The following is a 24,489-nucleotide window of genomic DNA, read 5'->3' as shown; positions in this document are numbered from 1 at the left end:
GGAGTCCCAGATGTCCCTGGCTTGGCAGAACAGTGTTTGTTTTGGCTACATTTTTGGTTGAATGTGCATCAGAAAAGACCCTATCATGCAGTGGCACCCTTCCCCAACTGTGCACGTAGGGTTGCCTACAATTTCCTACAAAGTGGGAAAATATATCACTGCTCTCAGAAAAATTCCAGGAAAATAAAACATGATGTGCGGGTTGACAAAAGCAATGTGTATTATGTTTCACCTGCAAAACTCCAATGAAGCAATTTCAGGAAAATAAAACATGATGTGCGGGTTGACAAAAGCAATGTATATTATGTTTCACCTGCAAAACTCCAATGACATATGAAGAGCCACTTTCTCTTCATGGAAAACCTGTTTCTGGCTGTGGTCAAAACTTCACAAAGGAAAACTCCCACTTCCAGCCTAGATGTCACATCTCCCATCTAATGACCCATGTAATAAAATTTGCTTTTGAAGGTGTTGACAGTTGTGTCCTCCAGACCTGTTGGCTCTGGAAGCAGGGGCCTCACGGAAATTCACCCTTGGCTGAGGCACGACTAATATGTGTGAAAATGGGGGCACCCACTTCAAAGAACTATCTACCAACTTCAAAGAGACTCATCAAATAACCTCTGGTCACAGGCTGGCACAGGGAGACAGACAGCCAGGTTGGATGAAGCAGACCTCTCATTTGCTGAACATGAACATTCACAATTAATTTATAATTTAGGCCTTTTTCGGAGCAACCATACTGTGGATTGATTTCATTTGGGTACCATTTTTTAATGTAATTTCCAGGCGATTTTGGGGATTTAAAATTCATCTACCTGTGACTCTGGGAACTGTAATGGGCAGTTAGACTAGGTTTCTGGCTGATCTCAACATGTTCCAAATGTGAGACATGATGAAAAGGTGGAAAATGAAATTAGGGATAGACTTATCAACTTGATCTTCAGCACACTTGTTCTTTTTATAGAAACAACAGAAACGTGCCACATGGCCGTGCAACATCGTACAGATTTGGTGGTCAGCTTATCTAATTCTCCATGATCAGCTAAAACAGAAAATATGTTTTGTATGGAAGTTGCTAGTAAAATTATGAAGTTGTGATACATAACTAGATTTTGCCAAAAAGTTAAAAGGAGAACAAAAGGGCGATTACAAATAGCAATTGCCATATGTTGCTCCAAACCCCTAAACCAATCCTGGCTTGGAGGCGGGGTTGAGAGGAGAGAGAGGACTAACTGTCCATCCTAGTGGCAGGGATTATTGCAGGGTACTTCCCCAAAATTGGAAAATTGGTGATGTCATTTCAGCTATATAAGGGGGACTGCACTAGGACAGGGGGCAAGAACACAAAAACTGGGCGACAGAAAAAAGAGAAAGACAGGAAGGCTGCTGAAACTTACCATCTGACAGCTGTAAGGAGACACCAGAGGAGATTGCTGAGAGTGCATCTGGGTGGAGCTGTCGATTTCTAGGAAGGCCTCAAAGCTGACTCGTTTCTGTGGTGGAGAGCAGGAGGCCATCTTTGAGAGTGGAGTGACCAGACCCCTGCCCTATCTTTCCAGAGTGTCCTGAGATGCAGCTGGCTTTTCTGAAACCTTAAACAGAGGCTTACTATGTAAGTAGAATTAAGCACTTGAAAACCAAAAGGTGGGGGCAGTCTGGTCTGCTTACCTTGAATCCTTTCCATTTATTGTGGCTGGGGGGAAAAACTGTGTAGATCCTTAGCTTGTTTAACCCAAATTATTAATTTAATGAATTCCCCATTTGGCAGAACATTAACAAAGCTCACTTCCCAGTGTGTGCTGAAAATGATAGCCTATACTTTAATTGGGTAATCCTTGTTGGCCAGCTGACCCTGACTTCTTTAAGGGAGAGGGGAGAGCAGCTGTTCAAGCTCTACCTTTAATAATGCTATTGGCATCACCGGCTTTCCAGTGCTGTTTTGTCACCATAATGATTCTGAGGGGGATAAAGAATTCTCCCTTCGTTTCCATAATTCTTGCTCTTCCTGTTGTGCACTGCCCTGAATTTCCATCCACTGTGTTTTCGGTAAATGATTAAACCCTTCGTTTGTTACCATAATTGTGACTAATTTCTCTTTCACATCGGGAGTATCAAAACTTGAACTATCTGGCGAATATGCAACCCCTTTGGCTTCTACATCTGCGGCTTCATTCCCGTGAGAAATAAAGTCAGTTCGCTTAGTATGTGCTGTGCATTTAACTATCGCTCTGGCTACTGGGTGTTGTAGTGACGCAATAGGCCTGTCCAATAATGCTGTGTGCTGCACTTGACTGCCATCCACTCAGATTTAACCCCTCCTTTTCCAATGTTCCAATCCTGCGTGAACGGTTGATGTCACATAGGCAGAGTCACTGTCCACTGTCACTTCCTGCCTTGCATGATTTTCGAGCGTGACAATAAGCTCCACCAATTCTGCTGCTTGCGCTGAAAAGTGAGACGGTAGTCTTGACCTTGCTACAACCTCAAATTCGTCAGTTGCTCTATGTCTTAACACATCTGCGCCAGAAAGTCTTTCCCCACTAGTTTTATCAATTTTTTGAAGAACCATCATTAAAGAGAATACCTCCCCCCATGCTAACGCATTTTCTTTTATGCGCGGGATGTCGTCGTAGAATTCCTCGTAGTTTGCGTAATCATGCACATGCTCGCCCTCTGCCACAGGCTCAGCTACAAATGTGTCAGGGTTCACTATTTTATATCTGACTATTTTAATCGCTGGATTTGACATGATCACTTCATATGCTGAAGCTCTCTGAGATGTCAATGTCCCTTTAGGTTTCTCCAAAATGGCAAAAAAAGCATGCTCCAAGAAGTCGTAGAACAGCCCATCAAAATACTGGTAGACTTCTGCATTGCGAACATGGCTGCCGCCAGGGACTGTTCGCAAGGAAAGTGCCCCTTCATAACTGGATCCAGACTCCCACTGTATATGCCAAAGTTTTATAACCTAGTGTAATCCACTGTGTAAGTACTGCTGTCATAACTGTCCCATTCGCGTGCGTAAATAAACATAACTCATCATAATTGGGAATTCCTAAAACTGGAGCTTTACAAATTTCTTTCTTCAATTCTTCAAACCCTCCCTCCATTTCTTCAGACCATTTTATTTTCTCATTGTTTACCTGTGCTTCCTTTATAGCTTGTGAAAGAGGTCTTGTGTATGAACTGTAATCAAACACCCATGCTCTAACATAATTGCATAGTCCTAAAAACTGCTGCATTTGCTTCACTGTGTGAGGTTTAACTGTTTTCATGATTGCCTCTGCTCTCTCATGTGTGAGCCTGGTTCCCGCATCATGTGAGATCAACTGGCCTATGTACAACACCTCTTCCTGACAATACTGTAATTTTTCTTTGTCTACCTTATATCCTTTGTCTGCTAGGATAGTCATTAACTGGATTGAGTCTCGCCCGCACTCCTCTTTTGTAGTGCTACAAATCAGAATGTCGTCTACGTACTGTATCACAACGCTCTTTACATCAATATTGCCTAGGTCCATCTGGAGGACCTTATTAAAGATCGATGGAGGCTCAGAGTACCCTTGGGGCAACCTAGTATGTTTCAGATGAGACTGGCGGAACGAAAAGGAAGTCAAGTCTTGTGAGTCCTTGTGCAACGGGATTGAGAAAAATGCATTTTTCAAGTCAAACACTGTAAAATACCACACCTCTACTGGGATACTGCATAGTATTGTCGTTGGATTAGGAACCAAAGGATACTCTGCCTCTACAAGCTGGTTAATCAGTCTCATATCTTGTATGAATGTCCACGACCCCCCCCTCCCATTGATTTCTTGATTGGGTACATCGTGGTATTGCACAATGATTCTGATGTACCAGAATACCTTGTTCCATCAGTGCTGAAATAGTCTTAAAAATCCCTTCATCCGACTCCGAGACCTGAGGTACTGCCTTGCTTGAGGTAAAATTGCTCCTGGCTTCAACTTTATCTTAACCTACCCTATCCCCTTCAGCAGGCCTACGTCATAGGGGCCTCTAGTCCATACATCGCTTGGCACCTTTTCTAATTCTTCATCAAAAAATGCTGGGCGCTGCCCCACTATTGCCATTTGCTGTGGGATCTCTCTTTTCTAATCCAATATGTAATACTCATCTCGAATATTACTTCATCATCTCTAAACACATCATCGTCAGTGACGTCTGTTAGTCTATGCCCTTCTCCAATGGCATTCCTTGCAGAGCCAATTGCCCTGTAAATGCCAATATAAATTAGCCCACATTCATATAATGTATCCTTGGAGTAGAGCACACTATGCTTTCATCAGTGAAAGAAATGTTCATGTTAAACTTCGTCATTAAATCTCGTATATAATATTAACTGGTGTCTACCTTGAATACAATAATGGAACAGACATGTCACACTCTCCTATGGAGAATGGTCATTTGTCAGTAAAAGGAACTAGACTCTTAGCTCCAGAGAATCCCTGAGCATTCATGGCAATTCCCGACATTCGGAATTATCCCTCTCGTATACATGAACTAGTAGCCCCAGTGTCGACTAGAAAAGATAAAGATTTGCCTCCTATCGTCACATCAACCCTTGGGGACTCTTGGGCGTCTGGTGTCACTGATAGTATTGAACACATCAAGACGCCCTGTGAGCTGTTTTATTGTGGATCCATGCATACCCCTGTACCTGTGAAAGGACTCCCTCCCACCACAGTGACACCCCCTATTCTAGGTGTCAGTAATTGTCCTGTGTTTGCGTTCTGTTTGTATCTGCATGGGTGCATGCTGCGACTGCTCTTGCAGTGGGTTCAGTGGTGCTCGCTGTGGCTGCAATTCTTGTTGTATTTGCAGCACTTGTGTCTGATGCACTGTCTGATCTTGGGCGAACCCATCCCTAGCTTGTGAGTATAAGCGGTCCCCCCTCTTGAGAACTGCCCATTCTGTACATACCCTTTGCATGCGCATGCAATGTGCCCTGTCATCCCACAAGTCCAACATACAGGAGGAGCCCTTCTGCATAGCCCCCATTGGTTAAATCCTCCCTGCATATTCTGATCATCATTCTGCATATTCTGAAAACCACCTTGGTTATTCTGAAAACCACCCCTTCCTCTGTAGCCCATTCCTCTGCCCTGTGGCACAAACCCATGCCCTCCTTGATCTATTTGGCACTGATTATTCACCTGTGATGTGCCCACTGTTTGCTGTATTCCCAGTCCTTCTCCGCTTGTCAATACCGCCACTTCTATGGCATACTTTGACAATTTTTTCTGTATTAACTTGGCTTCCTCAAGTTTTCTACCGTAACAGTCAAGAGTGATGCACTATGGTCAACTGTATCTCTGAGTATACTGAAACATTTTCCAGAGAACGTGATTTCTTAGTCAAGTATCAAAATGTATTTAACATTATACACAGTTTATAAGAAATTAATTTAATTGACACTTCAAATTTAATTTGCGTTGCAGAAAAGCATAAATTTAAGAACATACCTATTTACCAAATTAACAGTGAGCCATTCACTCATTCGTCCACATTCAGTGCCAAACATCCATCCACAAACCGTTAAAACATATACCAAAGTACATTCAATGTGTAATGGGACATTCTAATGGTTGCAACAAACAACCCTATTTCATAAAGTACATTCAGTGTTTAAGATCAATATGATTATAAAACATGTGATCAACTGATGGGGAGGAACGAATCAATGTAGTCCATATGATCCTATCCCCAACTTTCTTCGACCAGTTTCGAAGTATAAAGATGATTTAGTTAGAAAACCATATAATATACTGAAAAGAAATGTGCACATAAACAAATTAGTGCACTAACCTATACCAACAACATGAAAGGCAAAAGGGCAAAGAAAAACAATTCCCTATACACAAACCTACAACAAACCAATTCAACAACACCATTTTTTTTAAAACAACAATTTTTAGGGGCGCACCTAGAAAAATTCAAAATAGTGCCCCTCATTTCCCAGAGCGAAGAGGTTTTTGAAACCAACAAAAATCTGTGCCTTATGATGAAGAAAAGATAACACCAAAGGAATTTAAGTAGAGTGAATGGACCACGGCAGTGTGTGCCATGAAAAAAACAAAGGATAAGCATGGAGAACATACCTTGCATCTATGGTCATGTGCTTCCATGGTAAGAAACAATTGAAAACACTGGCTGGAGCCATAACGGCATCAATGTCTAAAATAGACATGACAACCGTCGAGTTGACGCTTAGGAGAAAAGTCAATATGTGCCACCACTTGTAAAGTTTGAGTTGTGAATAAATAATAACCGGGGTAACTCACCTCGCTAATGAGAGGAGATCAGAATTGGTGCATAATTTTACACTAGTAGCACACCTGAATCAATAGGGACTATCCAATCCTTTACTTGACTGGTCCATACATGATTTATTCAAGGTGTATTTCCAACCAATCTGGGCAAAAAAGAACGATTAAAAAGTTACATTGACGGCTGCTATACGCCTTGAAGCATAGAGGGTCCCTAAAACAATCCCTTGATGTGCAATGCACACAGTCTCCAGGAATTAACAGAAAACTGAATTATTAAGAGTCCCTATATACTTAAAGGCGGTCTGGTCTAAACAACTAATTCCTTTGAGGTTGGTCAAATATATCAGGAAGATGAAGCACTAGCCACATGTGAATTACAAAAAGGGAGAGAGGGAGGGACCTTACAGCCAAAGCCCATCTGTCCCATAAACATTGGTGTTATACAATGAACCGTGTAAGGGCCCAAACCTATTTGTGTGGATTCGCTGCCATGGATAAGGCTCCCTTGAGAGGTGGATGAATTCGACCTACAGAGGCTCCAAGCTAGAGTGAACAAATCGGCAAAAGTACTTACAGTTGTCATGCATCTAGCTGTGCACGGACCCGCTGCATATTCAATCTGCTGACTGTAGCAATGCGAACTGCCAGTATGCGCATTCGTGGTCATTTGAAGATACGAAAGTAGCGTGGAGCTACCGCATACACGTCATGAAGGGAGAACGACACTCTCATATTATTTAAAGAGACACAAGCTTCCTTAGACATTCAAGTATCTAAATTAAAACTGCAGCGAAATCACTCAATGCAACACAATGCTGAATATTAATTACGTCACACACAATGATGAAATAAGGAAAACATCCAACCATCTAATTGTGTTTGCGCTTGGCAATATATTACCACAGCAGTGATTCAATACACGGACAGTAGTATATAGAGGAGTCCAAATGTATAGAGAAGGTAATTGATGTTCTAACTATGGAGTTCGCCTTGTACATAAAAGAGAACATCTTGGAATCAGGAGTTCCTTTATATGTAAGGCACGGGGAAACACTGAAATCCACCAGATAGACAACATTTCATTTAGAAATCCCATGATTTAATGTGTTCAGGCCTTTATCTAATGTCTTAAGATTGAAAATCCACAATTGTCCCTTATAGGCCAGCTTGTTAGTTGTTGAACAATACTACTGGTAGCGATTTTTCCATACAAAACCATCACAATTGTTCCACACTATGGCCCAGCTCAACAAAATGGAGGACCATTGGTGCACTCAGATTAGGTGTTCTAATTTTAGAACGGTGCTCATTAATGCGCACATGTACCTCTCTTGAGGTTTTGCCAATGTACAACATTTGGCAGGGGCATTGGACCGCATAGATAAGGTTTTTACTTTTACAAGTAGTAAAAGTATGCAAGTCCCAAGTCTTGCCTTCACAGGTAAAGGAAATCATTTTCTTGGAATACTTGCAGGCCACACATGAAGTGCAACGGTAATGTCCCACTACCAAATTCAAATTGGTATCTCTAGTAGATTTGCATTTAGAGGAAATTCTACCGGCACAAGTTAATTTCGGTCTTAAGTTTTTACTTTTTTTAAAAGCACACAGTGGTTCTTGTAGTTTGACTTCTGTCAAATTGAGGATTCTCCAGTTCTTCAAAATAATTGCCTTAATTGCATTGCTATGCTGACAGAAAGTGGACATGCACACCATTTGATCTTGATCAGAAGGTCTGGCTTTGGAGGAAAGAAATGACTTGCGGTTGATGTACCATACTCTCTTTCTAGAGTGGCTAATCAGTCCCTTAGGGTAATCTCGCTCAAGGAGCTTAATTTCCATAACATCAGTGTGCTTCTTGAAGTTCACGATGTTTCTACAATTACGACGTAAACATAGAAACATCCCATATGGAAGATTGCGTAACATACTTTTGGGATGTCGAATTGTAGCGTGGTATTTCTTTCAGTGGGTTTCCTATAGAGTTAAGTCTGCAGGAAACCTGACTCATTATAGATTGACAAATCCAGAAATGGTATTCTCGTGATGGAATACAGGTGAAATGTATATACAGGTTGACCTGATTAAGCCAATCCACAAACGAAAGCAGTGTCTCAACATTGCCCTGACAGATCAATAGAATGTCATCTATATATCTACAATATAGTTTGACCTGTTCAAAAAATTGGTTGGTGTTATTCAAGACTTTGGCCCTCATTACGAGTTCGGCCGGTAGCCATGCCGCTATTGGCGGCATGGCTGCCGCCGAAATCGCATCCGTGTCCGGGTCCTCGGAATGAGGACTTACCGGGCCATTCCGAGTTCGGATGGCCCAGGAATTCCTCCCTCAAGGACCCGGACACGGTCCTTCCCCATTCCCATTTCAGCCCCCATAGGGCTGAGTGGGAATGGGAGAGGGAGCAAACAACGGGCCATAACGAGATGGCCCGTTGTTTGCACCCTCTTCCCCTCGCGGGACCCGGTAAGCATGCCTGGTTTTCCCAGGCGTGCTTAACGTGTCCCGCGAGGGGACCTCGTAATGTGGCGGAACGAGTTGAATGGCGCTGTCACCTTTTACGGTGCCGTTTAACCCGTTCCGCCAGGGTCGTAATGAGGCCCTTTGTTTTCTTCTAGCAATGCCATAAAGATAATGTTCAGATTAGGGGCAAAAGTACAGCCCGTAGCGGTCCCTTAGCTTTGTAGAAAATATGTCTCCTTAAACTTAAAAAGCTGTTAGCAAGAACCAATTCAGCGGAGATACTCAAAAAGTCTGTAGGGACATTGTGTGGTAAGGGGTATCTGTCTAACATCATTTTTAAACTGTGAACTGCTTTATCTTGAGGTATATTAGTATAAAGCACTTCTATGTCGAGCGTGAAAAGAATGTGTTTACTAGAGTCGAATGCCAAACCTTCCACTAGATTAATCACATCCCTTGAGTCAAGTAAAAATGTAGGTGTGGCCATTGCAATCAGTTTGATGAAAAAGTCAACATATTTAGACAATGGCTCTAGAATCGACCCACACCCTGATACGCTCGCTGTCCCGAAGGGTTAGAGGGGTCCTTATGCACTTTTGGAATGATATAAAATAAAGGAGTGCGTTCTTCTGAATGATTGATAAATTCAAATTCTTTGATTGATAAATATCCTTCATGTACTGCTCTTTCACTCAACAGGAGTATTTTCCTCTTAATCATAACTGTTGAGTCTTTGGCAATTTTTATATAATGGCATGGAATGTCCAACAGTCTTTGGACTTCCTGATCATAGGACTTGGCGTCCCAAACCACAATCCCACCACCCTTCTCAGCTGCTTTAATAACTATTTTCTTTTTTCTTTTTATTGTATATGTTTTTTTTAAACCTTTACAAAAAATAAAAATGTACAGTTATACAGAGTAAAAAGTGATCGGCAACACAAAAGTAATAATCATACAGCAGTCACATCGTAGAACAGTTATTTTAAAAAGAGAAAGAAAAAAACAGAAAGAAAAGTACAAAGCCAAGAGATCACATCCTTAAGAGGGGAAAACAAAAAGAAAGAAAGGAGAGGCAAAGCAAACAGGTCAAACAGCAGGCAGATGACAGAGGTGGCATGTATATATCTTTGTGGCCACATAGTTTATCTAGGGCAGTCCAATTGAAGGTTGTGAATGAATCCAGACAGTGCCAGTCCCTCACGCGTACTTTGAGTACATAGACAGCGTTGCCACACCTGATCAATAGATTGCCCCAAGTACAAGTCCTTCAGTAAGCTCAGGCAGTGATCTCTTAGGATATTAAGTTGAGTGCAGTATAAAATAAGATGTTTGGCCGTTTCAGGTACTAAATGACAGAATCTGCATAGGCAATCCTCCACCTTGATTTGGTTTCTTCTCAGCATAATATCTAAGGTGGGAAGGATATTCCAGCGTAGTCTTAACAGGGAAGATCAGTGAATTCTGTTTGGAAAGATGGTAAAACTCTGGGAAAGAGTACCTTGTTTTTTGTGTTCGTGTGTTAGATGGTTGATAGATTTATATGAATGAAAACGATCAACAGTGAGACACCAATCATAGTCCAACAACTTCTTTTTGGTTTTCATTGGGTTGGTATTTAGATGCTCTAGATCGGAATCAACACGTTGAAGGATCATTGCACATGAATTACAGAATTTGGCTAGAAAGCCAGAGAGCTCAGTTTTATTTCCAATAAGTTTGTATAAAGTGTTAGGTAGTGGAGCCTTAATTTTTGCATATAGAGAGAGCATCCTCCAATGCACGCGAGTGTCAAGACTTGATGGTCGTGTAGACGATGATACCTCCGTCCCCAAGTACCACTCGAGCAAACAAGAAATTACTGCCCGAGCGGTCCTTGAGGCCACAGGTGGTGAATTTCATCAGCCGGAACCAGGAATGCCGGAAGATGCCCCCCACGAACACTGTAAGGCAAGAACAGGGTTAGAGAATAAACACAGAACCCTAGACTTGAATATGAATACGTAAGAAATCTACAATGGGGCTTACCCTTAGGAGTTGGTCGGTACCCAATATTGGTGTAGGGATGTTATCGGAGGCAGCTGGCAAGGTTGACGACAGGATGGCAGCCTGGCAATGCACGTAGGAGGATGTAATCACCACCTGACGTAGAAGCCAGAAACTGTGAGCCAATCAGGTATGGGAGTCCTGAAAGATACGTGATCCAAGAACAGAGTTTGTAACAAAAGGGCAATCCAATAGCAGTCCGGGGACAAAACCGTGGTCGAGTCCAGGAGAAACAGTTCCAGCAAGGTACAGCAAGGGAAATCCAAAAATCAATCCAGGGAGGAGCCGAGGTCGTAACCAGAAGAGAGTAAGTTCCAGGCAAAGGTACCGTGATGGGAAGAACCAAATCAGAGTCCAAGATCAATCCGAGGTCAAAATAGCCAAGTGGTAGTCTGTAATCCGTAATCCGTAATGCGCCCAACAGGATCAGCTGTGAAGCGCTGGATGGCAGTCAGCGCGTCTCTTTTGAACGCTGACTAGCGATCACGTGACTCTCATCATCCGTCACGTGATCGAACGTGCTGAGGAGGAGCTCCCAGGCGCCGGCCACAGAGACGTTGTAGAATGCCCGTGGCGGGTCTCCACGGCAACTGCCAACGCTGGGATGGAAACCAACGCCGGGATGGGAAATGAGGCAGAAACCGGCATTGCTGACTTTGTCCCACGCCTTGCCGGCAGGCCTGCAGGTGAGAGTATGCCCTGGCACATTTTTTGGTGGGGGTAGTGGGGGCTGGTTTATGGGTTGTGTCCACGGGACGCGTGGATGATGATGGGGGAGTGTCAGCGAGACCTTAAGGATACATATCCTAATTCATATCGAATTGCAGTTAGAGGGACCGCATTCGGTAGACAAACAACCCGTCTCCAAATTGCACCTTCGATTATGTTCAGTTTAGACACAGTTAGCTCCGTACATAATTCCAAGCCATATGTCAGTTTGGGGGCTATTTTCCCTTCAAAGAAGAGAAGGGCTGGTTTTATGGAAAATCGACCGTATTTGCGATCTATTTTTAGGATCTGATTTCCCAATGACTTAGCTTTGTTGAGAAGCACATCAAGCTGCCCTCTCAAACCCCTGGATGCACCAACATAATAGCCCAGATAGGTGTGTCCTTTCTGTGACCCTTTTTCTCCCACTTCCCCCTTTGCTTCCACACTCTCCTCACCTGAGCTGCCTGAGTCGATGCCTTCGGTGGACAGGTTTCACCTGGTGAGGTAGTCTTTCTCCTTTTTTGGTGGTAATTGCCTGTCACGGAGGGAAGCCACAGTGAACGCTGATGGAACAGCACGCCTGTGGCTCCCTCCCCGGAAGCAAGCCGATACACAAGGGAAAAAGCCAAGTGGCAGAAAAAACCCTTGTCAGGCGCCGAACTGCACTCTGTCCGACTCCAAGTATGAACTTCCGAAGTGATGTTTCAGACAGAGGTGCGGACTCAAAACGGCAGGGATCCGTAGCAAACGTGAAGCCAGAAGGCGTGGCTGGTATCCAATGCAGCCCGGCAGGATACAGGAAGTAAAGGAATCAGGTAAGAGAAGAGAAAGCTGAATAATAGGAAGTAGACTGGGAATCCAATTGGAGAGGAGCCCAGGGTAAACGGAGAGGAGAAAGCAGAAAGAGCAAAGGCACCGGGTCTCGAAGGAGGGAGACGCGACCCGGACGAAGGAACCGGAATGAAACCGGTAAGAGGCAAAGTAACGAAGAGAAGGAAAACTTTGTGCAGAGGACGAAGTTAGTAACAGAACAAAAGCACTGACGATCCAGACGGAGTGTCAGCAAACAGCATAAACCCGGAAGCTGGGAACACTCTCCAGAGGGGTTGCAACGCTGCGTCCACCGGGAGGAGGAGGAATAAATACTCCCGGCGGGCTCTGCGCTGAGGGAACTGGGACGGCTACTAGAGCCGTAAAATAGAGAAAGGACTACCAGTCTCTAAACCCATCCTGCAAGCGATACCGCGGAAGTATCCGCCAGTCTCGGCTGCGGCGGATGACAGTATGCCCCCCTCCAGTACGTGAAAACCCCGGCTTACCTGGGTGTAAGCGGTCGAATCTGGATATTAACCTAGGGGCATGTATCTGTGAAGCGGGTTCCCACGAGTCCTCCGACTCGGGGTAACCCTTCCAAGACAGTAAGTATTCTAAACAACCTCTATAATACCTAGAGTCCCGTATGGAAGACCCCCTCATATTCATCCTTGTTCTTCTCAGGAAAGAGAACTTGATGGGGAACCTTTCTGCAGTGGGGGTCAGGTATGAAGGGTTTGAGAAGGGAAGAATGAAATACGTGATGAATGCGACTGAGGGTAGAAGGGAGCTGAAGCCTATAAGTGACAGGATTGACTCTAGAGAGGACAGGGAAATGACCCAAGAAATGAGGAGATAGTTTAGAAGGATGTGTCCATTTGGCTAAGAATCTGGTGGACAACCACACCTGTCGCCTGCCTCCAACCTCGGGCATTCTTTGCGATGCTTGTCAGCCTGCTCCTTATTGTGTCTTCTACTGTCTTCCAGATTTCGTAAAGCGGCGGTCTGAGCTGCTGCAATATTCTGTAGAACTTCTTCTGCAGCCGGGGAATTGATGAGGCTTGGAACATTGAGCAGAAATGCTTTGGGGTGAACTCCGTAAGTACAGTAGAAAGGGGAAAGACTGATGGCAGAATGCTTGGTGTTGTTGTATGTGAATTCTGCTGTGGGAAGCAGAGAAACCCAATTGTCCTGGTGTTGATTGATGTAACATCTCAGGTACTGCTCCAAAGTGGCATTGAGGCGTTCGGTCTGGCCGTTGGTTTGAGGATGAAATCCCGAGGAAAGCGCTCTTTCAATGCCTAGTCTGACACAAAGAGCCTTCCAAAACTTTGAGATGTACTGGCTCCCTCGATCAGAAATAATCTTGTCTGGGATGCCATGTAATTTGAAGATGTCTCTGGCAAAAACCTCAGCCATTCTCGCTGTGCTGGGAAGACCCGGAAGGGGAGAGAAATGTGCCATTTTAGAAAACGTATCCACCGTGACCATTATGCAAGTACATGATTCGGACAGAGGCAGATCTACTATGAAGTCCGTGGATATAAATCCCCATGGTCGAGTGGGGAGTTCCGCTTGTGTCAGTAGTCCAAGGGGTTTGCCTGTAGGGTATTTGGCTCTGGCGCAGGTGGGACATGCTCGTATGTAATCCAACGTGTCTCTTCTCAGATTAGGCCAGAGGAATACTCTTGAGATCAGCTCCATGGTACCTTCCGAGCCTCTATGGTCCGCAGTGCGAGGATTGTGGCACCAGTTTAGTATCTTCTGGCGTAACGGACCGGATGGGATGTATAGACGATTCTTGTAGAATACCCAGCCATCTTTCTCCTGGTAATGGGAATTAGGATGAAGTGGTAATTGAGCATACTCCGGTCTGACCGCGGCTTTCACTTCTTGAAGGAAAGAGCTTACCAGAACCAGGATTTGGTTCCACCGAAACAGTGGTTCCGAGCGATCTGAAGACTTCTCCTTACTCATATCCTTGCGGGACAGTGCGTCAGCCAAGCGATTCAAAGTTCCGGGAATGTAGGTGATGTGAAAATCGTATTGAGAAAACAGATAGGCCCACCGGGCCTGTCGTGAATTTGAACACTCCATGTCTTGCAGTACCCTCCGATTCTTGTGATCTGTCCGAATGGTAAACCGATGTCGTGCCCCCATAAGCAGATGCCGCCGCTCTTCGCACGCTAACTTCATCACCAATAGTTCTTTTTCAAGAACCGAGTAGTTTAGTTGGCTGGTGGAGAGGGTTTTAGACAGATAAGCCACAGGATGTTCCACTTCGTTAACTGTCTGTAACAAAACTGCTCCAATGGCTATGGCAGAGGCATCTGTCTCCAAGATGAAGGGTAATGTCTGGTCCGGATGCCAAGGTATAGGGGCAGAACAGAAGAGTCCTTTGAGAAGGGAAAAGTACGTTCAGCTTCAGTTGACCAGTGAAAAGGAAGAGCATCCTTCTTGAGTAGACGGGTAATGGGATACACCACTTCAGAGAAGTTTGGTATGAATCGTCTGTAGAAATTGGATAACCAAGGAATCGAACTGAAGTAGGGGCAGACAATCAAGAATAGCTTGAACCTTGTTGCGATCGATGGCAATACCCTCCGCTGATAAGATATACCTTAGATATGGTACCGAAGGAACTTCAAAAATGCACTTCTCGGCTTTGACCAAAAGTTGGTTCCTTTGAAGACAATCCAAAACCTGAGTGACATGAGGAATATGTTCTTCCATGTTGGAGGAAAAAATGAGAATGTTGTCCAGATAGATAATTACAGAAATGGTGAGCATGTCGGAAAACAGTCGGTCCATAAACCGTTGAAATACAGCGGGAGCATTTACCAGGCCAAATGGCATTACCCGGTATTCGTATAATCCAAATGGAGTGCGAAAGGCGGTCTTCCGCTCATCGCCTTTGGCTACACAGAGCAGATGGTATGCATTCCTTAAATCGAGTTTAGTGAACACCTTAGCCCCCTGGACTGCTTCAATGATGTGTGTGATGAGAGGCATTGGATAGCGATCCCGGATGGTGGCCTTAATTAGACCCCTGTAATCTATACAGGGTCTAAGCTCGTCAGTACCTCTCTTCTTAATGAAGAACAAAGAAGCCCCAGCGGGGGATTTTGAGGGCTGAATGAGGCCATTCTTCAAGTTGGTATACAGATAACCTCTTAGTACCTTTTTCTCTGACAGTGTGAGGGAGAACATTCTTCCAAATGGTACTAAGGTGTTAGTCTCTATGTCAATGGTGAAGTCCTCCGGTCGGTGTGGGGGTAATCTGGCGTGATGATTCTCTTGAAACACTTCTTCAAAAGGTGAGCGGAATCGGGGTAGCGCATGCACTCCAAGATGGGCATCCGGAATGATTGTTACAGACTGTAAATAACACCGATCTTTTAAGGGAAGGCAATTGGTAGTACAGTAGGTAGAAGAAAAGCTCAACTGGTTGCTCGTCCAATCAATACGAGAATTGTGTCTCCGGAGCCAAGGAATCCCAAGAATTATGGGGAAATGTGCTGCTCGTATGATGTCGAACTTCAGCATCTCAGTGTGATGGTTGATAGTCAAGAACAGATCCTCTTTGGAATGAGTGATTAGACCGGAGGACAGAGGGGATCCATCTACACCTTCGACCTGTTGGCCTTCTTGACGGGCGATCCTGCGTAGGCCTACATTATCAGCCCACAAGGTATCAACGAAGTTGCCTGCAGCTCCGCAGTCCAACAGGGCTATAGACTCGACTTGCTTACCCTCCACTTTGAGGGCCACGGACAGAACCATGAGTCTCGAATCTTCTTGAGAATCCGGAGTTGACACTGAGAGAGAAACGTAGGGACGAGAAATGGAACTTGATGACCCTCAGATGCCTGTCCCTACTGGCGCTGAGGGAAGTCATTTCCCGATTTCCTGTTGGGTACCTCCATGCAGTCTTTCAAGAGATGCTGATCCGAACCACAGTAGGCACATAGTCCTTTTTCTCTCCGTCTTCGTCTTTCCGCTGCTGATAGGGGTGTCCTAGTAGCTCCAATTTGCATAGGTTTGTCTGAAGACTTAGAAGGAGAGAGAGAAGGGGAAGGATGCGAAAGAGGGTCCACCAAAGATCCTGAAGTACGTTGCTTGCGACGTTCAGATCTTCTTTCTTGAAGTCTAAACTCTATGTGGAGAGCGGCTGCGAGTAGATCAGAAAAAGTTTGTTAACGTGGAGATCTGGCTAGTTCCTCTTTAATCTCCTCCCTTAAGCCCCTCCAAAAGATGGCGTACTGGGCGGGTTCCAGCCAACCTGCCCCAGCCGCCAAGGTCTTGAAGGAAGAAATGTAGGGTAGGACGTCCAAAGAACCTTGTCTTACGTCCAACAGTTCCTCACAAGCGGTAAAAGACAACTGAGGTCTTTTGAAGGTCTGTTTAAGCAGGTTCTGGAATCCCGTAAAGTCATGCAGTATGGCATTTGCACTGGTTAGCAAAGGAGTTGCCCATGCCAACGCATTCCCAGTCATATTTGAGATTAGCAATCCAACCTTGACCTGATGGGTAGTGAAAGTGCGGGGTCTAAACGTGAAATAGACGGTACAAGCCTCCAGGAACTCTTTTATCCTTTTGGGAGAACCATCAAACTTTCCCGAGGAGAGTGGCATGGGAGGTAATTCCACGGTAGGATGTTCTATAGCCGATACCATTTGTTTGAGAAGAGCGTTCTCTGTCTTCACTCCCTGTAGCTCTACAGACATAGCCTGGAAAGCCTTCCAAAGCTCTTGACCTTGTTTCTCCACCGACATGTTGTTATGTTTTGGCGTTGCAATCTGTCCTTTCTGTGACCCTTTTTCTCCCACTTCCCCCTTTGCTTCCACACTCTCCTCACCTGAGCTGCTTGAGTCGATGCCTTCGGTGGACAGGTTTCCGCTGGCGAGGTAGTCTTTTTCCTTTTTTGGTGGTAATTGCCTGTCACGGAGGGAAGCCACAGTGAACGCTGATGGAACAGCACGCCTGTGGCTCCCTCCCTGGGAGCAAGCTGATACACAAGGGAAAAAGCCAAGCGGCAGAAAAAACCCTTGTCAGGCGCCGAACTGCACTCTGTCCGACTACAAGTATGAACTTCCAAAGTTATGTTGCAGAAAGAGGTGCGGAATCAAAACGGCAGAGATCCGTAGCAAACGTGAAGCCAGAAGGCGTGGCTGGTATCCAATGCAGCCCGGCAGGATACAGGAAGTAAAGGAATCAGGTAAGAGAAGAGAAAGCTGAATAATAGGAAGTAGACTGGGAATCCAATTGGAGAGGAGCCCAGGGTAAACGGAGAGGAGAAAGCAGAAAGAGCAAAGGCACCGGGTCTCGAAGGAGGGAGACGCGACCCGGACGAAGGAATCGGAATGAAACCGGTAAGAGGCAAAGTAACGAAGAGAAGGAAAACTTCATGCAGAGGATGAATTTAGTAACAGAACAAAAGCACTGACGATCCAGACGGAGTGTCAGCAAACAGCGTAAACCCGGAAGCTGGGAACACTATCCAGAGGGGCTGCAACGCAGCGTCCACCGGGAGGAGGAGGAATAAATACTCCCGGCGGGCTCCGCGCTGAGGGAACTGGGACGGCTGCTAGAGCTGTAAAATAGAGAAAGGACTACCAGTCTCTAAACCCATGCTGCCAGCGATACCGCGGAAGTATCCGCCAGTCTCGGCGGCGGCAGATGACAAGGTGAGGCTGTTAGAGGTGGACACCTTAACACCCTCCAAGTTCCAAGAGTAACTTGGTTTTTTATAGAGTCCCTTAGATAATGCAAGGATTTTAGTTTTGGAGGGGTTAATAATCAGGCCATTAATCTTGGCATAGTTGGCAAAAATATCCAAAAGGCGCTGGAGCTCCACCTTGGTTGAGTCGAACAACAAAAAGTCGTCCGCATAGGCCAACAATACGATCTTCGTATAGCACATTCTTGGGGCTAGCAAACCCTCCTTGTCCAAATATTCTACTGCATGTGAGACATACTGATTGAATACCCACGGAGCTAAGACACACCCCTGTCTTACCCCACAGAGTGTATGAACAATATGTCACCCTTTTTGTTTAGGCAATTGTACGGTCTTCCCACCTTCTCGGTCACCCGACCCATGAAGCGCGTGTCAGTTGAGGCTTTCGCCGCCACTTCTCACCTCCTCCACCCCCCCTGGCTGACTCTCACCCTGACACAGCCCTCTCCACGCTCCACTCTGCTATATCTGATACTCTTGATATCCTTGCCCCTGTCATGAGAATCCATCTGAAGCCCAAAGCCAAGTGCAACTGCTGGTACGACTCAGACCTTGTCACCCTAAAACGCAAGTGTATAGTTGCCGAGAGGAAATGGCGTGCTTCAAGTTCATCCTCTGACAAACTGGCCTGCCGCCTGCGGCAAAGGCAATACCGGCTCTCTGTCCTCACCAAGAAGAGAGCTCATATCCAAGCCCGCGTGTCTGCGGCATCTAACAACTCGGCTGAACTCTTTAAAATCTGCAAGGAACTGGCCAATCCTGCTGCAGCCTTTACCTCTCCTGTCCCTTCCCAGGCCCTCTGCACGGCACTGGCTTCTCACTTCATTTCTAAAACTAGGACATCCTGTCCTCACTCTCCTCCTCTCATCCCCCTCCTGCTATTGCCTGCTCTTCCTCTGGCCCTTCTCCAGCCACCCCTCCTCCATCCTTCTCTACCTTTCCCCTTTTCTCTCCAGTCAAGGTTTCTAGACAAGTCCGTGCCATGAAAGTCTTGTCGAAACAGGTTCACCCCTGTTCCTCCAAAACTATCAAGGATCACATCGACTCCCTGGCCCCTGCCCTGGCAGATTTCTGCAATCACTCCTTAGCCACTGGAGTTTTCCCTTCCCCCTTGAAGCACTCCCTTGTGCACCCTCTTCTTAAGAAACCCTCTGCCGACCCCTCCAACCCGGCTAACTATCGCCCAATCTCCATAACTCCCTTCCTGGGCAAGCTCATGGAGAAACTGGCCATCTCCCAGCTCAATCTCCACACTGAATCTGTTGGTTGTCTTCATGACCATCAGTCTGGCTTCAGAGCTGCCAGAAGCACGGAAACTGCTCTCCTGAACATCCGTGTAGACCTGCTCTCCAACCTCGACTCTAACATCCCTTGTGTTCTTATCCTGCTTGATCTCTCATCTGCCTTTGATACTGTCAACCATGCCATCCTGCTCAACCATCTCCGTGATAACCTGGGTATCATTGGCCAGACTCTGGCGTGGCTGACTTCTTTCCTCACCGACCGACCCTCTCAGGTCCAACTTGGGTCCTTCCTCTCCGACATCTTTTTCTCTACCTGTGGTGTCCCCCAGGGACCTAACCTCTCTCCCTGGCTGTTCAACCAATACTTGGCACTCCTTGCCCACCACATCGCCGCTCTCTGTCCCAACTTTCAGTGCTATGCGGACGATACCCAGCTCTTTTTCAGGCTGCCCTCGGCCTCCTACTCCCCCTCTCCTTCCCTCATCTCTAACTGTCTGTCTGCCATCCAGGAATGGTGTGCCGCCAACGACCTCTGCCTTAATGCCAGTAAGACTGAGATTCTACTCATCGGCACACCCACTCCCTCCTTCCCTGCAGCCCTCTGGCTGGCCCTTCTTGGCCCTCTTCCCACTCCCACCTGCAAGGCAAAAAAACCTCTGGGTCATCTTCGACTCTGCACTCTCCTTCTCCCCTCACATCTCTGACGTCTCTAAGAAGTCACACTACCAGCTGCACCTCCTTAGTGGTATTCTTCCTTTCCTCTCCTTCCCCCAGAAGCTCACTGTCTCCAGAGCCCTGGTCCTCTCCAAGCTGGACTACTGTAACAGCCTCTATCTAAATCTTCCTGCCTCCACTCTCCGCCCTCTGCAACTTATTCAGAAAAGGACTGCGAGACTTGTCCTTGACCTCAAGTCCAGGGATCATATCTCTCCAGGACTGAAATCTCTACACTGGCTCCCAGTGGCTGCGAGGATTAAATTCAAAACCCTCAGCCTTCTGGGGTCTGGGGCCAAAATACCTTCAACTCTCTCTTCCTAAATATCTTCCTTCTCGAGCTCTTCCCTCATCTGCCTCCAACTCCCACAGAGTCAGTCGCTTCTCCAAGCAGATCACTCTCTTTGGCAGGGTCCTCTCTCTGGAACAGCCTTCCTGCCTGCCCGAAACTCGAGGAGAACCATCTACAGTTTCGGAAACACCTCAAAACCTTCCTCTTTGCTTTTGCTTTCTCTCCTCCCCTCCCTTGCTGAATTTCGACTATATTGCATTGGTTTCTGAACTCTGGCCCAGGCCCCGTCAACTGCCCACCTGCACTGCCTCCCTGGAAACCCCTGCACTTGGGGACCGTTTTTTCTGTATCCCTTCAGTCCCGCTTCCAGCACTTATGTCTGCTCTTCCATGCACTTGCACCCAGCTGGCTGTTTTATGTGTTTATTTATCGTATTTATTCCACTTCCCATGTACTGCACTTTCCCCTCTTCCTTCCCCCCGCGCACTTTTCCTTCCCCCCTCCCCTTGCGTGATCTGAATGACACCTGGCCTAGTAGGCTTGTTGTCTGTCCTCCCCTAGCCCCCCCTTGCCTCGTCGTGCCTTGAAACACTTGTTTATAGGCGCGTTATAAATGACATATCATGTCATATCATATCATAGGCGTATTCTAATACCAGAGTTGTTATAAAACCCCTCCAGCAGACTCAGTAGGCCCCTCGGCAGACCCCAGAATGCAAGCTTGCGCCACAACCTTTGCCGATCAACACAATCAAAGGCTGCCGAGAGATCCACGGAGGCCATAAAAAAGGGGACCCTATCCCTGCTCCAGGCAGCTTCATGAATGCATTTGATCACAATTCCATTGATGTTAGTAGAATGATATTTGCGAAAGCCAGTCTGGAAAGGGCTCAAAGGATGACCGTTTTTTTCCCATTGTTTAAGGTGAGCGAGAAGTAGGGCAGATGAGATTTTACAATCTGCATCGATCAAGGCAATAGGCAGATCATTCTTTGGGTCAGACCTACTTCCACATTTAAAGATCGTTATGGCATTAGCTAATAACCATGAGTCTGGGCAAGCCTCAGATTTTAGTGTGCCCCTAAACTCATAGTACAATAGGTTAGCCCACAAGTTTGGATTGGATTTAAATGTGTTATTAGTTAGCCCGTTAGGCCGGGTGCTCTAGATCTTTTGCACTTTAGGATTAAACCCAAGACAGTATCGATCTCAATGAAGGGTTCCCATTTGGTGGTGGGGCATTTTGGGATACAGTCCAAGAAGTTATCACCCCCCTAAGATGGTTTAAGGGCAAATCTATTGCTGTAGAAGTCCAACCATACCTGTACCAAGATTGGATTTGATAAGGCGGTAGCCGAGTGGGTATCTTGTCTGTTTAAAATGGCCCAAAAGGCACCCACATTTGACCTGATCAGGTTCTGCAGCATTAGTTCAGCATCCTGTTGCAAAAGACGATGTTTAGATATTTTGCACAGGTTTTTATGCGTTTGTTTGGTCTTTCTAATAAGTCCATATAGTGTTGCCCAATCCAGATTCAAAGACCTAAGTCTCCTAACCTCTCTTCGCATAGTAGTCTTAGCTTGCGCCAAGTCAAGATTGTAACAATTAGTATGCCGAGAGGCAGGGACAAGTCTAACAGACCATTTAGCCAGCTCATCTACCGCTGCCTTCACGAGGGACATGACACTCGTTGTATTAAAGGTGACCATTTTCCATTCTAGGGTAGTTTGATTGAGTGATGCCCTTAAGGTTTGGTTAAGGGTGTCAATGTTTTTTGGTGTCCATCGAACAACAGTACCAGATGGGTTAGGACTAACATGTAACTGGGTTTTGAGTATCTCATTCAGGGTAGTTTAAATTAAAGATAGCTGTTAAAATACCATGATCGCTCCAGTTATTCATGTTAATTTTGAATGATGTATATCTTTGGCACAGGTGGTCATCCACAAAGATATAGTCAAGCATGGAGGTAGAGTCTCTGTGTCACCAGGTATGCCTAGCGGTATCATCAGTTTGAGAGTTTAAATAACCCACCAGGGGCTGTAGACCAACGTTACCCAGCCCAACATACCATGCAAAACCTGCTTACTTTTTCTTAGAACAACATAGAGCCTCCGTGTTCATCTCTCAAATTTCCCAGGCAGGCTTATCAAAAACACATTCACAATTTAAGTCCCCTGCTAACAGAACATACCCGGACTCATTAATGGAGGACCAGATGAGTATAACCTAAGAAATAGCTGTAACAAAAACATCGACCGCTGCCATGCCACTGTGCCAATAGATATTTACAATTAGAAGCCTCAGTTTGCCATTTCTGGTTGAGAGATCCACACCCAGAGCCCCAAAAAGCAGGCCCAAAAGAGCATGACCCTAGAGGCCTGAGCAGTTATCTATGGGGATCAGAAGACCCCCGCTGGTCTACCCCCAGAATTCTCTCTGGCCAGCTGGTCAATGATTTGATAGCTATCTAGGTACGGGGTCGAGGTCATCCAGGTCTCTTGTAAGCATACAATATTGGCTTCCTCAGCAGCTTCATGCAGTCAGGATTAGAAAATAGGTGGGAATTGCCTCTAGAGTTCCAAGACTTGAAGCATAAATCAGGGGCACCGCTCAAATCAGTCCTGGAAGTGGGCTGGCAAGGGGACAAGTCTCTGACACAGGGTTGAGATGATGGTGGCCCAGTCGACATCTGGGTCCTGTTCTTTTAGTGGTTTCTTGACTTCCACCCTTCCCTGGAAGCCCCGTAGAAAGTCAGCAGAGTTTTTGGCATTTGACTGATCTGTAGCTGGCTCTTGCTTCGCTGATTCCCAAGATAGTTTGGGCTCCACTTCAAAGCCCAAGTCCCTTATAGGCCAAATCTGGGTAAGGATAAGTTCCTTAACTAAAGGAGAGGTGAGGAGTAGCAGACTAATATCCTGGCACTCTCGATCCGGAAAGGCCACACTGGCAATATCCTTAGAAGAGATGAGAGAGAGAGAGACAGTATTTCTGCAAATATAGTCAGAACATTACATCTGTTCAGACAGATTGGGACATCCAGGTCCAACACACTCTTTATTCTGATTAAGTTCAGTGGTTTCTTAATCGAAATGTTGTTGCGTGTATGGCTCTACAAGGAGGACAAGAGTTGACTTTGGGGGCCTTTTAAAATCATTCCTTGTGAGATGGGCAGGTAAGGCAGGGGGGGCCTGGTCGGTGGTTTATGGAGCCGTTCCACCAAATCTCTTATTCCTGCAGAGATGGATGAGTACAGAGTTGCTGGACGGATATTGTCCTCCTGGAACTTTCCCCACCCCACTCCAAAGTCCAAAGAAGTTGGAGTGGTTTCAAGATGGATGGAATTCTTCTTAGCATGGACAGTGGCCTGTGGAGGGCCCCATGTTGATGGCAGAGTTGGTTGGCCACTTTTCTCATCCCCAGAAAGATGTGGAGCATTTGTAATACCTTTAGACTGGTCCGCAGAAGGTAGTACAAGGTCACGGACCGGATAAGTGCCAGGGCCCTATGCCATAGGTAGATCTATTAAAATGGTACCTTCGTCAAGAGTGTTGGTTTTCCCGGAGCCACAACCCCAGGACGAAGACAAAGGGACAGGCGGGGCTTGGGTCAGAGGCTGTTGAAGAACATCAGACCCAACAACCTTCGGTAACTCCAGGGGAATCTCTGGGTTGCACATTTGCGCTGCACTGGAGACTTGAGCATTGGTAAGAATAGGCATGTCAGTTTGGACAATTGGGTCCGCCAGTTTATGTTTCAGTTGGGTGACAGCAGGGTTCCCCGTCTCCTAGGAGATGGGTCCTAGTTTTGGTTTGAATAAAGAAAGTGCAGATGTTTTAGCAGAGACGGAGCTAAGGCATTTCATTGCCATTTTACGCTTAATAGCTCTTGGTTTCCGTAGGACGAGGGCTTTTTTAGGGGCACCGAATTCGGGAGTTCCACTCTGAATCAAGGCACCAGCCACAGATGGAGCATAAATGGCAGTGGCATTCGGTGTAACGCTCACCTGGTTCCCACGGGGGCGCTGGTCTAGTCTGGATTGCTGTGGCCTCTTCTAGCGTGATGCGCAGGACCCGGAACACCGATTGGACAGGACCTCCAAATCGTGCTTGCCTGGCCCGTAGGAATATCCTTCTGCAGATGAGAAAGGGATTAAC

At 46.0% G+C, this 24,489-nt stretch overlaps 1 long non-coding RNA gene across 1 annotated transcript in view; it reads left to right on the top strand.

Moving 5' to 3' along the window:
- LOC138528048 (uncharacterized) overlaps positions 1-24,489 on the top strand; it is a 205,444-nt gene that overhangs the window by 62,380 nt on the left and 118,575 nt on the right. The window lies entirely within an intron of this gene.

This window comes from Ambystoma mexicanum, chromosome 7q, assembly GCF_040938575.1.
Source record: "Ambystoma mexicanum isolate Mex_15411 chromosome 7q, UKY_AmexF1_1, whole genome shotgun sequence".
In the NCBI taxonomy this organism is placed as follows: domain Eukaryota; kingdom Metazoa; phylum Chordata; class Amphibia; order Caudata; family Ambystomatidae; genus Ambystoma; species Ambystoma mexicanum.
Note: the sequence above shows the minus strand (reverse complement) of the source record. Positions and strands in the feature narration are given on the sequence as shown.